At 38.8% G+C, this 15406-nt stretch overlaps 1 protein-coding gene across 1 annotated transcript in view; it reads left to right on the plus strand.

Annotated features, from left to right (window-relative positions):
- Positions 1 to 230: 230 nt before the first annotated feature.
- Positions 231 to 15406, plus strand: part of gnb1a (guanine nucleotide binding protein (G protein), beta polypeptide 1a) — a 41357-nt gene continuing 26181 nt past the window's right edge. The window contains exon 1 of the mRNA XM_051116840.1: positions 231 to 583. The gene's annotated coding sequence lies outside the window, so the exon portion shown is untranslated. The remainder of the gene's footprint in view (positions 584 to 15406) is intronic.

Here is a 15406-nt window from a genome sequence, read left to right on the forward strand (position 1 = left end):
ATCTGGTAGATGAGAACACTTGGGACTACACCATATCTGTAGATACAATGATTCATTCAACAAATTGTCCATTACACTTTAACGAATAAATCTATAAACTCAACAGTGTTTATTTTAACTGTAGACTGATTTTAACAGAGTGCTAAAATATAGCGCAACGAGATTTCGCGCCGAAATAGTCGAATCCGTTGCGTGGTGACGCAGGCGCAGCGTGGGGTTTCCCAGCCCTGAGAGCAGGGTCACCGCGCCCATCTCTGCTGTCTGATGGCCGGAGCGAGAGGCTGACATAGCGAACGCAGAAGAACCACTCCAGCACCGGAGAACGACGAGTGTGGGACGTACAAGAAAGGCCGAATTTGGACCGAGCGTTGTGTTGGCCACATTTACCACAAGGCATCTGCGTGACGCTCGCGTTATTTGGGCTAGAATCGGAGCGGTTGCAGCTGTCGCGGCTGCGGGTTCGGGGAGTGCCGCTCTCCGCTGACTGACTGACGGACTGTCTGCAGGTCGGGCAGCTGTGGATCCCTGTTCGCTGTTTACAGTAAATGATAGATACACAACGAACTGTCCCGACAGAACACAGGTCAGTGTTTATCTGCTGTTTTCTCTCTAACGTTCGCCTGATTGGCTTTATTTGACTGTTCTGGGGTCCGGCGGGGTGGGGGCCGCTGCTGGACTCCACACAAGCACATATAATTGTGCACTCGCGTCTGTCATGATGATTGTTTTTACAAAACGTGCAGCAAATGTCAAAATTGAATCATTACTAGGCCACATAAGTGGTTTAGTATGTGTTAACTTCCTCAAATCACGGTCATGTGGCAGAGATGTGCTGTTAGCTGACTAGCAGCTCATAATCGCGCCCCTGTTTTAATATTCACGATGATCGATGTTAAATGCTGTCAGGTGATTTCTGCTATCGGTAACAATGTCTGTAAGAGCAGCAGTAGAAAGCCGCATTTTGGCCACGAAGCTGCTAAACGATCTCGTTTGGACACAAAGTAATGTTTGGCCTTGTTGACGAATATAAATCCTGGTTTGCCGTATTTTTGAGCCTGCATTGGTGCATATCTGACTGCTCATGATGATGATGATGATGATGATGAAGTGGACAGTGAAGATGGAGGATAAAGCCAAACTACCTCCCCCACTTCACTTCATCGTGGAGTCGCACTGTTTGTGCATTTCAATATCATCTGTCTTCCCAAGAAAGCCTCGGTGAAGCGCTCAAACACACCCGGACTCTGGTGTTATTTCAGTCGCGGATGTGATTCGATCGGTTATGTACGTGTGATTGAAGTGTTTCTGTCCGAACTGATCGCGTGCCTTTGATTGGCTTGAACTGTAAGTCTGTGATTTTAACGACCTTAAGCGCCACTTAATGGGATTTTCTCGATCTGTTTAACGTGTGTGTGTTGTGTATGAGTGATTTACGGTTGCGTTCGTGGAGGAAATGTGAATGAGGAAGAGCAGCTCCAGTGTGTTTCATCACACATTACACTCATATCGGTGTGATTGTATGTAACGCCGGTGTGTTTAAAGCGTGTCTACTGTATTCGGCTCATGATTTTGTGCTGAAACATGTACGCGGGTGCGCGCACTTGTGTGTGTGTGTGTGTGTGTGTGTCAGCAGTGTGTTCATTTGCTGAATGAATGAGTGTGTGTGCGTTCACGGCCTACAGCTGCTGCTGCTGCAGCCAACAAGATGGCGACTGATGAAGACACAGCCCTGCCTCACACACACTCACCCCATCACGCATGCTCTCATATACTGCTGAAAACATGACATATGCGCTCAAATAGCACCTGTTATTATACAGCTGACGCTCTAAAAAGACTTGTACGTCTGAAACATTTATGCTCCTCCTCAAATATCGTTTATATAAATCACAGTCTCGGGTCCTGAAGGGCCACCGTCCTGCAGAGTCTTCTTCCAACCTGCCTGTAGTTTGAGCTGTCTTGACGACCTAATTAATTACTTCCTTCACATTTTATTCAGGTTGGAGCTGAACTCTGAAGGCTCTTCATGGAAATGAATCAGTCATCGCACACTTGAACACAAAATATTTAAGTATCCCCACAATCATGGAAATGAAGCTATGGGAATATTTAACTTTCTGACATCAATATCACTAAACCTGTCTGTATTATAAAGACAGTAGTATAGACCAAAGCATTTTCTTTGCTGATTGCACACAAAAACAAATTTACATCTTGGACAGCATAGTCTGTTTCGAAAATGAATGTTTTCTCTTATCAGCTGCTTCTTTTCGGTGATTCTGTTGAGAGATGTATTATTTTTCTGATTGAATCGGTTTTAAAATTAAAGGATTAGTTAATTTCCAGAACCAAAATTTTACAGATAATTTACTAACCCCTTTGTCATCCAAGATGTCCATGTCTTTCTTTCTTCAGTCGTAAAGAAATTATGTTTCTTGAGAAAAACATTTCAGGATTTTTCTCCATAGAGTGGACTGCAAAAGTGTCCTCAAGTTAGAATGTCCAAAATGTAGCTTAAATGCAGCTTCAAATGGCTCTAAACAACCCCAGTCGAGGAATAAGGGCAAAACAATTGGTTACTTTCGAAACAAATTGACAATTTATATACTTTTTAACCTCAAACGTTCATCTTGTCTTGTCTCATCTCTGCGATGTGCATGTGCAGTTAGTGTAATCCGGGTGAAAATAATTTCAACATATAGGTATGTCGAAAAACTCCCATCTTGTTTTCTTCTTCATTGCTGTTTTACCTTGTAAAAGGGCGTTTGAACTTCTTTGCACGTTCACTTTGTAAACACTGAATCAGTAGTTCCCCAGCAATATAGTGTGATTTTGAAGTTGGGGAAGAAAACGAGATGGGAGTTTTTAGACGTACCCATCTTGAACTGGGAAAAAAACAGATTTCAGGCAGACCTAGACAAGACGAGTGTTGGAGGTTAAAAAGTATATAAGCTGCCAGTTTGTTTTGAAAATGACCGATCGCTTCACTAGATAAGACCCTTCTTCCTCAGCTGGGATCGTTTAGAGCCCTTTGAAGCTGCATTTTGGAAGTTTAAACTTGGGGGCACCACTGAAGTCCACTATATGGAGAAATGTTTTCCTCAAGAAACAATTTCTTAGCAACTGGAGAAAGAAAGACATGAACATCTTGGATGACAAGGGGGTGAGTAAATTATCTGTAATTTTTTTTTTTTTTTTTTTTTTTTTTTTCCCGCAAGTGAACTACTTTAAGGCTTTTTCCCACCAAAGCATATATTCGGTGTGATAAACATATTAATTAGAAGATACAGCTGCATCTGTTCAGATTGACAAGCATTTACATGTCGTCCATGAGTCTGCTGATTTTTTTTTTTTTTTTTTTTTTTAAATATGTATTTTTACTCTTTACTCTTTGACTTCTGCGACAAGCGGGTTGGAAACACAGTTGGTAAGAAAGGAAGTCTGCTGTTTTTGTGCTTTTCTGTAAGTGCCACCCACTGTCAGAGTTCATTTGCATGTTCATTTAGCCATTTTTTGTGCATTGATCTAATTGAATATGAAAACGCACAGAATTTTCATGCCAGATATTTGTGTGGAAAGGCCTTTTTGGCTTCTTAATGAATCTGTCAGATTACTCAGGCAATGTCTTACTGATTCACTTACTGACTAGGCATTTAGTAGTTAAAGGTACACATGTAGAGAAATATAGGTTAATAAGTTATTCTTATCAGTAACAGAAATGTGACGAAAATAGCATGCCGTAGGACTAGTGAACGTGAATCTGCAGCTCTGTAAAACCCAATTCATTTGGAAATGCTGATTTAATTCAAACGATAATCCGCACATGCAGGTTCTATGAAGTGCTAAAAAAAATCACTAATTACTATAAAAGTGTTAAAAGTTCAAAGTTAATTCAGCATAGTGTGTTTCCTACAGAGTGGATACATGTAAAAGTGCTAAACATGACTGAATTTTGTAGACACTCTGAATTAATTTGTTCATTATTCTCAAAGTTCGACAAATGACCTTCCCCCTTCTGAAATATGAAATATTATAAAACATCCGACGTCTGTGGATTTCATTTGAGTTTGTACATCCGTCATATTTAGAGGGATTTGAGCACATGAGGCTGCTCTAAGTTGGGCTGCGCTTTGTTGCGTGTAGTCTTATGTAACTTCAGCATCAGAATTTAATAAAAATCCTTGCACACTTTCACAGGACACTGACCTCATGAAAGAGAACAAACAGACTCTCAGAAGAAAACTTTTTCTTTTTTTTTTTAAATTCCTAATTCTCAAACCATCTGAAATACTCCCTGGGTGCTTGATTCGTATCGCTGGTCCAGAGAAAGTATGTCAAATATGGCGTGAAGTTCCTGTGCTGTGACACTGTGCAGGAGCTGCAGAGAAGAATCCTGTCTGCTCCCTTACGCCCATGTTTAGCAGAAACAAAGGAAAGAATATGAGGTGCATGAACTGCTTATAGGCTGAAAACATACTCCTGAACGTAGGCTACGCAAGCTCAGGTTCACACATCGTTGCGTTCTAAAATGTGTAAGTGTGCAGCTCATAACCCAGTGTAAGTACATACCACATTCTCAGCACTGCTGGATTTGGCTTAAATATCTTTTTTTTTTTTTTTTTTTTTTTTTTTTTTTTAAATGGTCATTTTCTTTTTCAGGTCAGTTGCTGTCATGATGAAATGGCAGTCTGAAGCAAATCTTGCCGAGTGACTTGAATAAGAATACATGGGGTTTAATATCAGCATTATTTCATTGTTACTATTGGCTTGTTATTGCATGGCCAGTGCTCAAGCGCTCTTCAGTATGTACAGCCACATGTTGGCAGTTCATTGGCCGTGTGCTTGTTTCTGCACTCGAATACTTGCGCGAAGTATCTTTTCAGCCCGTATAGTCTGAAATTATTTGAATCAGCTCAAGTGAATAAAATTGAACATTGCTTTTCATACGACCTGCCGCTTGACACTTCTGCGTTAGCTTTTCAAACTGGTATCATTAATGCGTGAAAATGCAGAAAGTACGTGAAGCTTGTGAATGTTTGTTGCTTTTGTTGTAATGCGTTTTTCCCCCCTCTCTGATCTCTTTTTATCCCACTTCATGTTTTCAGCCGCAGCTCTGAATAGGATTAAATTGTTCCCATCTGTAGATGGAGGCTTTTAGGATTATGGGTTTGGTCAGTGATAGTGCTGATTTGACTCGTGTCTGTTATATCCAGCTGTCTCTACAGTTGACATGCCCTTTCAACATATTTGATCTTTGATAATCCTTAAGCAAAATTCATGCCACCGCGTGCTGTCGTATACTGTAGCTATGGCTCTCATGGCATATTTTTATTTGATGTGTCAGTATTTGTAGTTGCGTTATGTAATCTGTATGAATGATGAGGTCATAGCGCATCAGCTCATGTTTGCCAACTGATTGGATGGGAGCAAAATCGAAGCAGCCGGCTCACGTTCATCTAAAGCAGGGATAGCCAGAACAGCTCCTGCAGAGGTGAGCTCCAAAAACAATCAAACACAGCCTGAACCACCTGATTAAAGGGTTACTCCACCCCAAAATGAAAATTTTGTCATTAATCACTTACCCCCATGTTGTTCCAAACCTGTAAAAGCTTTGTTTGTCTTTGTTGTCAATTTACGATATTTTGGATTAAATATTTGTGACTTTTGTAACTGTCCCATTAACTGCCAGTGTAAATACCACTGTCAAGATCCAGAAAGTATGAAAGACTTAAAATTGTCCATCTGTGGTTTAACCATAATTTTACAAAGCTACGAGAATACTTTTTGTACACAAAGAAAACAAAAATAATGACTTTATGCAACAATTTGTCTCCTCCGCGTCACCGTAGCACCATTTTGGAGAGTATCTGCTGGACGCCAACTGCGTACACTGTTCTGTGTCAGCCACACCACACAGATACATTTTCTGTGTTTATTTATGCTTTGAACGAAAACTGCATATCTGCGTAACGCAGCTGACACAGAACAGCGTACACTGTTTGTGCCCAGCGGGTGCTGCCCAAAATGATACGGAGGAGACGAATTGTTGAATTTTCATTTTGGGGTGGAGTAACCCTTTAAGGTGTTTAGGATTATGGGTCCGTTTTAATGGTTACATTTAAATTTTTATAATCAAAAAGCATGTCTACTGATGATACAGTTTTAAAAGGTACAGGTAAAAGGTGCATTTCAACAGAATTGAAATGGCAATAAACTCAAATATTACAAATTATAAATGTTATAAGGGTGAGTATGTGACAGCTGCATTTTTACGTGAGCTGTTCCTTTAAAACGATGAGTGTGTGTGTCTGTGTTATCGTGCACACCTGTTGCAGACTCATTGTATGATTCTATGATTCTTGTATGAGCATAGGACAGGTTCTTTCCTGACTCCTGAGGTGGCACATGTGTTGTTTACAGACTGGTCCTGTTAAAGGGTTATGTGTCTTCGTCAGACCTGCAGCGTAGCCTCTACTTGATTACTCTTTATGATGTAAAATTGAAATCTAAATACACTTATTTGAGTCATTATCCAGTACTCGGGCTGGTTGGTAAAGTCGTGTGAATATTGATCACACAAAATTTTACACCTGTGTAATTCCATGAAGAAAATTTTAATTTCACAGTGTAATCGCAGTGGCATTTGGTGATAGGCTTTGGTGGTTTTTTTGTAATTTTCCACCCATTCGGACACTAATCACAAGTCATATTTAGCATTTCATAGACTGCAGCCTCATCTGTCAGCCAGCAATTCACAGCAACAGTGTTCAGTACATTGCACAAAACCAGATGTTTACTTTTGCAGAGCATAATGATCAGTGTACATAATCAGTGAACATAAGGTGATCAGCACGGTTCAGCACTGGTCCGATAGCTGTCCTGAAACACGCTCACCAGACCTGGGCCAGTTGTCGTCCTTATTGTTGCTGCATCGCAGCTTCATCCTGCTGCTGGTCTGACTGCAGCGCTTCATTCCAGTCCTTATTTAACACACCTCTGGCCCTTTTACAAGGAATATAAAAAGAGTGGAGTTAAAGTATTATTTTCAGATTATGGTATGCAAAGTTGTTTTGAACCCAACCATGAATAAAGGCTAAGTGTTTCCTGCTCTCCCACTGCTGAATCTGTAGTGTCAAGGTAAAAGAAATCACATTTTGTATGACGTTGTGAATGTTAGTTTGCTGTCGGAATTAAATGCGGTGAGAAACAGACAGCATATTGTAAAATACTGGCATTAAATCTCACATTTCAATTACGCTGTCCTTGCATCCAAACATACGGCACAAACGGTGTTGTCTGATTCGCGAACAAACAAATTAGTTCTATAAGGAATGAACTGACTTTAACTGAAAATTGAGTGTTTACTATTGTCCTTTTGCATTATCGACACGCTGTTTTCCTATTTAATACTGTAAAGCTGCATTGACATAATCTGTTTTGTTAAAAGCGCTGTTTAAATAAAGGTGACTTGACTTGAATCACTCTAAACTCGCTGAATCGGAGCGCTTACCGAACCAACTCATTTATAAACACTAAGTTATCTTTACTGCCAGAACTGTCAGAGTAGTGATGGCGCAACGTCTCGTGACTCCTGTTTAACGTGAGGAGCGGTGCTCAGGCATCCCAGCGTTGGCCCGTGCCGTCACGCTCGTTTCCTCGCAGGTCGTTTGAATACAGGTCTGTTATCTGACATTTTTATGATGTTTTGAATAAGCAAAGTGGACCACAGAAGGACAATACCGTTGTACAAGTCACCGGTGCTACGCTAATGCACTTTTGCATGCGAAAACGCATTATTTGCATTTGGAATAAAGGCTTTGCTTTCTGTTGACATTGCTAGTGTTGAACTGAAAGGTAGGAGAAATGTGCCTGAACCTGATGCACAGCTGAGCAGCTGTCATGATTTGCTTTGTATCATGTGATTGCGTTCACTATAGAGAATGCTAGTGAACACCCAATTCTTCTGATGCTTTGATTCTTGACTTTTTTTTTTTCCACGTTCGTTGTCTCCATTGGGATTTTAGAAGTCTTCAGTCAAGTCTTGATGATTGAACCAAGCTAAGCCAGCTCTAGAACTTTAAAGGAGACATAACACACAGTTTTGCCCAATCTCATGTTAATCTTGAGTACCTATAGAGTACCTATATATCTCCAAAAAGTCTTTAGTTTTTTCGGATTTATAAAAGAAACATACAGGTTTACGATTCTCTCCGAAAACAGCTGAGCTCCTGGAGACGTTCCGTAGGCGGAGCTAAAAATTCATGAGCACTTGCGCGCTGATTGCTAACACAACACAGATGCCGTTTCACTTACCGCCTGCAGTTTTGAATCATGACCGGAATCCTTTATCACTGGAAACGATCTTTCATTATCAAATGATATGCAAATCCAGCGTTGAACTGGGCTTTGTTTATAAAACCTTCACCACCGCAGCGATGGGAACAATCCTGTGCAGCGCTGCCAAAAGAAGCACGATAATGGGCACGCTCTTGCTCTCACTCTGGTTCCGGCAGAAGTGCCGATACAAGGAATTACACTCTTCATGACGTCATGAAGAGCCATGATCGGAAAAAAAAAAACTTTTTCCAAAATTTGTACGAACCTGGAGGGAGTGTATTTGGCACAGAAAATACTCTGTCATATTTCCAAATAGTTTTTTGGAACTTTGCCCGTTAACAGTCTTTAACAGTGTAAATAAGTCAACATGCATGAAATAGCATTAGACCCCCCCTCTTTAAATGGAAGCAACAGGCAGTCTTACAAGACGATGATCTGCAGTTCATTGAGCGCATGTTTATCCCGCTAGTGAATCAGTGGGTTAAAGGAGAAGTTCACTTCTAGAACAAAAATGTAAAGATAAATTACTCACCCCCTTGTCATCGATGTTTTTGTCTTTCTTTCTTCAGTCGTAAAGAAATATTGCTTCTTGAGGAAAACATGTCAGGATTTCTCTCCATATAATGGGCTTCAATGGTGCCCCCAAGTTTAAATGTCCAAAATGTAGTTTAAATGCAGCTTCAAAGGGCTCTAAACAATCACAGTTGAGGAATAAGTGTCTTATCTAGCAAAACGATCGTCCATTTTCTAAACAAATTAACAATTTATATTATTTCTTACCTCAAATGTTTGTCTTTTCTATTCTTTGCATCGCGCATGCAAACTCTGTGTAATCCGGGTCAATACAGTTAGGGTATGTCAAAAACTCCTACTTCAAATTCGTCCTACATCGCTGTTTTACCTTTTTTGTAAAGGTCGTTTGATCATCTTTGCATGTTCACTTTGTAAACACTGGTGTACTTTTGCGGCGATGTAGGAGTTGGAGAAGATGAGCATTTGAGGTTAAAAACTATATAAACTGTCAATTTGTTTGGTAAATAACCAATCATTTTGCTAGAGAAGACCCTTATTCCTTGGCTGGGATCATTTAGAGCCCTTTGAAGCTGCATTTAAACTACATTTTGAACATTCAAACTTGGAGGCACCATTGAAATCCACTATATGGAGAAAAATCCTGAAATGTTTTCCTCAAAAAAAAAAACAATTTCTTATTGACTGAAGAAAGAAAGACATGAACATCCTGGATGACAAGGGGGTGAGTAAATTATCTGTAAATTTTTGCTCTGGAAGTGAACTTCTTTAATGAATCCATACAATATGACATGTAGGTCAGTCACTGAATATAAAAAAAAAAACATTTTTGATGTAGATTGCCAAATATGACTGAAGTAATTTGATAGTGTAGAAAGACTTAACTATGACAACGCTTCATAGGAGTGCACAGCTCTTTAGCTGTGGTTTGCATTGTCATGGTACAGTGACAACTTGGTGGGTACTGCCTAGTTCTTCACTAGCAATTCGCCAATTAAACCTTATTTAGCAATACCTTTAAAATCACACCGAGCTCACACGACGTCTGTCTTTAGGATTCATACAGTCTCTGTATGGAGGAAACCCTTTAAGTCAGCTTTGTAAAGATGTTGAATATGCAGTGGAGCGTCTTCACGGCAGTATCAGGAAGAAGTGCCTGTGACAGAGTGGAGCATCCAGAGAAACCGGTTTAGTCAGAGGCAGGTGGCACGTTTGTTTGCTGGAAGGATCTGAGCTTGACAAGATCTGTCTGACTTGGTCCAGACAGCTGATGTTTAACATGTTGTATTCTCGCTTGCAGTTGGCCAGTGGTAAACGGCAACAACGGACAACAGAAGCAGTCTGAGAAATGAGCTCTGTTCCAAAACTAGGGAGCTTTCTATTGAGTGAATTACATTTTATAATGGGCATTTGATGGCTTCCATCTTGGATGGACATTTTCACAGTGTTTGTAATGCTACCTAACAATAAGGCCATAATAAGCAGAGTCATGTAATCATACTGCTAACCTTTTGAAATGGCATTTGCTCACCCTCATGATGCCTGAACATGCTGCCTATAGGCTCGCTAGGCTTTGGAACAGAGCCACAGTCACATGACCTTTCTTGCTTTGTGTTAATTGTACAAAAGGCTTTCTTCCAGCTTTTGTACGCGTGTATGATCCTGTTGGTATGCGAGTTGTGATTGTGTGAGTGACGTTCAGCTGTAATGTGAAACGGATCCGGTGGACTCTGAGGCATCAAGCAGGTAAGGACCGACTGTGACTGAACTGTCAAATGCCCACATACTCATTAAGGAACATGCATTAACTAGGGCCCCATGAAATCTGTTTTGTTTTTCCCAAGTGTATTTGTTGAATTAAATGAGTAATCAAAAAGAGCTTGCCAAATAAATTATTTAAATGGAATAAAATGGAACGTTAACAAAATCGGACCCTATAAAATAGTGTGTTTGTGTTTTCCTACGAATTTGATTATTTATTTTTTTTTCTTGATACTGTATTTTATGATAAAATGGTGAATAAAAAACGGTGATGTCACATTAAACTGAAGCGCAAACAGAATCAGTTCTTTAAAATATACTACTGCTACTTTAAAATACACTACAGTTCTTTCAAAATAAAATATTGCATTTTTATTTATCAATAAATAAGATGCTACAAGAGGTGTAGTGTAAATTAAAACATGGATAAAAAAATCTATTGATAATGTTATGTTCTTTAAAGTTTTTATCAGTGCAGTGTTTTCAATAGATTTAGTTTCCATAAAGTATCATATCTAATACTAGGGATGGGCACAAGAATTGATGTACTTGAGTACTCGAACATGACCGTGGCAATCGATAATGGAAATGATGATCATTTAGTCTGATTGGTTGGTAATGCTATGCCATCCAGACCGGAGGAACCAAAGTGAAAGTATGGCTTTGGAAGCGCTCCGTGAAAATTCAGAAATGCCGTATTCCTTTTAGATGTTTCTTTGTTAAAAACATTGATATTAATAATCTAGCAGTGTTATTTTGTATCATCATATTTTCTTCAGCGGTTCCAGTTAAAGTGGTTTCTTATCATCATGGCTTCAAAAAAGAGCAGGAACGAGTCACTCGATAACACAAAACACAGTTGTGCAATAAAGTTCAAGATGTGCAGTGCTGTGAAATGGTATGTACATAATTATTTTTCTCATCATATTTTCATTCACATTATTTTTGTGACACACATAGCCCCTCAGTTAATCGATTAATTGTTTTACTGAGCTTTCCAGTACTCAAAAAAAAGTCGTCTCAGAAATGTCCTTCCCTTTGATATACATGTGATTTTATGCTTTGTAATATTATTAGGGATGCACCGATACCACTTCAGTACTCGCCCGATACCGATACTTTTATTTTTGGTACTTGCCGATTCCGAGTACCGATACTGATATTTTAAAATTTACAGGTAGATTTGTAAAATATAGGGTACAGAAACTAAAAGAATATGTATAATGTTAGTTGGTCAACTTTATTTATCAAATAGATACAGTCAAACCAAAATGTATTTAGAACCCATTATCATAAACTGTGTCCTGCACCCACTAGTAAAACAAAAACAAAACAAAATAAAAATAAATATATATCAAAAATTGTCAAAAGATGGTGTATATCTGCTGTCTGAATAATTTTTGGGTTGACTATATATCCCTTAACTATTTTTACACTTAATTATGCCCATTAAAATGTGTTTTGTTACTTTTACTCTTTTTTTTTTTTTTTTTTTTTTTTTTTTCCTTGCTCTATGGTACATCATCTTAAATTTAATAGCATTAAACTGCTCAATTGCAGCGGCTCAGTAATGTAATCACGCGAACCACTCATTATGAATCTCCTAACTCTGATATTTTCAGAATTATAAGTCACGTTTTTTTTTTATCTGAAATATGCTGCTATTTGGGCTACAATCCAAAGCGACTCAAATAATGGAGAATCACTCGTGAATATATATATATATATATATATATAGTTATAACTACGAATTTGTTTTAATCCAAAAGATGCGTGTGCTGAATATGCGAACATAAATGAAGATCACGCAACAGCGCGCGCGCTCTCTCTCTTTCTCTGTGTCGCGCTTTCTCTCTCGCTCCCTCTCTCTCTCTATACCGTTAAATAACTTGTGCATTGATTTACTTAAATTGTTTTTGACATATCTTACCGAACTACAAACTTTCCAGTGTTGTCAAGGCGGGATATTAACTCGACAAGCCCGCACATCTTGGCCACCGCGCGCTCAATCAAATCTGCGTGCTTTGCCTATATCAGCTCCCGCGCACCAGCTATACAAGCTTAATATTGAATGTTTAACATTATATTACTTACATACACATACTTCTTAGACATCATTATACTCTAATGACTCCATTCTGCCGTTTGTTGTTTTGTTATCGGTGTTTCTTTGCCTGCATACGCACTTGTCACATGATGTGGTATCGGCGTTTGGTATCGGGGCATTTTAACGAGTACGAGTACAGGAGCTCAGTATCGGGCCCGATACCGATACCAGTATCAGTGCATCCCTAAATATTATTGGAAGCATCAGTAATGATGAGCATTGTTAAACAATGTCCAACAGCGTTTATGAATTTATAGTATGCTTATAGTCTTAAGCCTTTAGTTTCTAGCTTTTATTGAAAAAGAAAACATCAATGATTTGCCTCATTTAAAAAAAAAAAAAAAAAAAACTTTCTTTGAAAAATATAATCAAATATAAAAAAAGTTTGTTGCTAAAGATAAACCACATAGTTTTGTTTTTTAAATCGCTGAAAATATTTGCGTGTCAAGTATAGAGATCCGGACGGTATTAACGAGCAGCAAAAGGTCGAGTTGTGTAAAGGAAAATCTGTGACTGCTCTCTAGTACTGTTTTCGTCGTAGCATTGTAAGTGTTGTCTTATGTTATTGTGGTCACTATGATGGCTTAAAATAGACCAGACTTGTGTTAGCGGTCTTTAATGGCCTGTTAATGGATACGCTGGCAGAATGACTCTTCCCATGTCATTCTGCTCAACCATAAGTGAATTTACCAGAATCTCTTTCAGTACGTACTGTGACCTACATGCTTAAACAAGTGCACTTCCCTTCAAATCCAGCTCGAACCTACATCACAAATGTTCAAGCACTACCTGTCAAAGGTTTTTGTCAACTGTATTGAAATCTTCATCACTGAATGAATGTGTCTCATGTACATCCCTGCTGTACTGATTGGTGATTGTATTAAACCTGCAATACTGCAGTTCATGTTCAGTGGACAGAAAAATTTGCCTTGAACTAAAAGAGGAAACGGATACTGTGTGATCAGGCCGTCTTGAGTTCACTGTCGACCCTCTACTAGAGATGTAATGGTATGAGAATTTCTTATCACGATTATAGTGACCAAAATTATCACGGTTATCAGTATTGTCCCGATATTGTTCAGATGTACTGGAAATGTTCAAAAAAGTACTGACACGTAAATCACTTTACCAAGTTTTATATTTAAAATAAACAAACAACGATTAAAAAGACGTTTTATTTGCAAATCACTAAAACAACAAAAACAGTCTGACAACAGTTTAACTAATAGCATGTTCAAATATCTAATGTCAGTGATCAAATAAAGCTTTGGAAAAAAGCTGATATCACACGGTTTAATTTAAAGCTGCAGTCCGTAACTTCTTTTTTTTTCTTTTTTTTTTTTTGGTTAAAAGTTATCCAAAATCAATTTTAAGCATTAGTACATAATCACTGAGCATGAGTACATAACCAGCCAGTGTTTAAAAACTGTCTCCTTATGTTAGCCCGATTCACAATGGTAAGCTTGTAATAATGTTTTCTAATTTGAGTGGTACTGGTAGGTTTTCGCAGGAAATACAAACATGCCACCATTGGTCTTTGCGTCATTACGTCACATCTGTAATCATTAAGAATGAGCCCTGGCTAGTAGGCTATATGGCATGTGAGGATGCTGCAGGTGGCAGATCATTTATAGCCTTTTATCACAGCAGCTGGAATAATTAAATTGATTTGTTTTGATGGCGGAGTGTAATCCGGAAAGGATAATGAGGTGTTAAAGGAGATGTCCACTTCCAGAGCAAAAATGTACAGATAATATACTCACCCCCATGTCATCCAATTATGTTTTTTGAGAAAAACATTTCAGCATTTTTCTCCATATAGTGCACTTCTATAGTGCCCAGAGTTTGAACTGTTTGAAAATGTGGTCTGTATGCGGCTACAATTTATATACCCTTTTTTAAAGGGGTCATCGGATGCCCATTTTCCACAAGTTGATATGATTCTTTAGGGTCTTAATGAAAAGTCTCTAATATACTTTGATTAAAAATTCTCAATGGTTGTGTAAAACAACACCCTTTTTACCTTGCCAAAATCAGCTCTGCAAAAATCATCCCATTCTGAGGGATTGTTCCTTTAAATGCAAATGAGCTCTGCTCACCCCGCCCCTCTCTTCTCTGGAGTGATGAGCCTGTTTACTTTCGCCACAAAACTTGCTAACTAGCACGTTATTAGGAAAGATGATTGCAGAGATTCATTAAAAAACTCCTTATACTCACTTCTGCTGTAGGTGAAGCTGAATCACGAATTATTTGCGTAAACGTAGACACATTTATGTAACATTAGATTGGGAGGCGCATTCCCTTCACAAACAAACGTAATCCACTGCATCTTTAGCGGCTCAGATGTCGGGAGTAAATGACGACCACTATGTTCATTATTACATCCAACAACACAATACCTAAGTCACTCAATCGGAGATATTCTTGTCTAACTTACATCCCTGCTCTGGCATCGAAACAAAGAGGGTGGACTGTTACAGCTGATTTAGGGCAGGTCTGAGGTAAGACGCTCATGTCAATCAACTGTTGTGGGAGCGGCCTCTGTTGGTGTGACAGCACACCGACAGGCATCTGAGAGTGGCTCGATTTGAAAATGGGGATATTATTTTTACAGATTAATTAAAAACCGCTGCATGGATTTTTATCATCATAGGTTAGATGTGTACATGC

This window comes from Labeo rohita, chromosome 8 (assembly GCF_022985175.1).
Source record: "Labeo rohita strain BAU-BD-2019 chromosome 8, IGBB_LRoh.1.0, whole genome shotgun sequence".
Lineage (NCBI taxonomy): Eukaryota > Metazoa > Chordata > Actinopteri > Cypriniformes > Cyprinidae > Labeo > Labeo rohita.